The sequence below is a fragment of the Chrysochloris asiatica genome, unplaced genomic scaffold (assembly GCF_000296735.1).
Source record: "Chrysochloris asiatica unplaced genomic scaffold, ChrAsi1.0 scaffold00099, whole genome shotgun sequence".
NCBI classification, from domain to species: domain Eukaryota; kingdom Metazoa; phylum Chordata; class Mammalia; order Afrosoricida; family Chrysochloridae; genus Chrysochloris; species Chrysochloris asiatica.
The window spans coordinates 11,503,420-11,504,860 of NW_006408617.1; the positions used below are offsets into that span (position 1 = coordinate 11,503,420).

At 39.1% G+C, this 1,441-nt stretch overlaps 1 pseudogene; it reads right to left on the minus strand.

Moving 5' to 3' along the window:
• Nucleotides 1–610: 610 nt before the first annotated feature.
• LOC102841867 lies at nucleotides 611–985 on the minus strand (annotated as a pseudogene).
• Nucleotides 986–1,441: the final 456 nt, after the last annotated feature.

Below are 1,441 nucleotides of genomic sequence, written 5' to 3' on the forward strand. Positions count from 1 at the left end.
CACCTAACAACAACAACCTGAGGTAGTGATGAAGTTGTGAAATATAAAACTTTGTAAATGGGATTTGACCCCTTTATGAACAGATTTGAAAGCCAATTAAATAGGGTTTTAATATAGTAAAGACAAGTGTTGTGAAGAAAATGGTGTCTAATGAGAGTTATAGGTAGTGTTTAGGGAAAAAAAGGACAAACAAGCTGACACAGGAAAATCTTGTAGTAAGCCAAGTTTTTGTTATTGTTAAGTGCTGTTGAGTACAGTCCAACTCACAGCGACCCTATATAGGGTTTCCAAGGAGCGGCTGGTGGGTTTGAACAACTAGCTTTTTAGTTAGCAGTCCAGTGCTTATCCTAAAGTGCCACACCAGGACTCCAGTAAGCCAGGTAAGAAATAATTAATAACTTGGATGAAAGAGGTATTGTAGGGAATGGAAAAGAAGGGATAGATGCTTTTAATTTCAGAATAAATTAAAAGCACAAAAATTTTATATTGTACACTACACAAGGGCAGCATATTGTCATTTGTGTTATTTCTTAGTGAACTTTGTGCCCTTAAACAAATTTTGTGGGTTTTTTTTGAAGGCAGATTTATAAATTTATTTGATCATAAGCTGTTAGTTTTCATCCACATTGACTGTCTATAGGTTTTTGAAAGTGGTGAACTGCACATAGGTCACCAGTGTATAGAACTTGTTTGTTGAATATTCATCCTCATAATGTTTTCTGGACAATTGCACTCAGATACGGTACAGGACATTCCTGATTCCTTTGGCCCAGACATCTTTGTTGAGCCTGGTGTCAATGTGCATGTCTGGTGGTCCCATCTCCTTCATGGCAAATTTCTGAATCTCCTTGAGTGCGTGAGGGGCACACTTCTTGAAGCCTACTCCATGGATGTGCTTGTGAATGTTGATGGGGTAGTCTCTGGTCACCACTTCGTTGATAGCAGAACGGCCCTTCTTCTCGCCACCCTTCTTTGTGGGAGCCATAGCGATGGGACCAGGTTCGAAAGCTTGAACAAGTTTTTAAAGAAAATTCTGAAAGCCTAACATTTAATCCATTCATGATTTCATAATATACCTATCTCGTGACAGACATTGTTCTAGAAATACAGCAATGAACTGAGGATATAGCAATGAACAAACCAGACAAAATCACTGCTGTTAAGAGGCTTATATTCTAGTGGGAGAAATGACACATCAAAGTAAGTAAATTACACAGAGAAATAAACTGAGAAATCATCAAAATAGAAGAATAAGATGATCATTCTGGTATAGGTTAACGCACTGGGCCACAAGGTTGGTTTGAACCACAAAGTCGGTGGTTCAAACTCACCAGCCGCTCCTTTGAAACCCTATACAGGGTCACTGAGTCAGAACCAACTTGAGGGCATATAACAGCAACAAGTACCATAAGAAGGCCTGGTGTCATAGTGGGCTGTACAT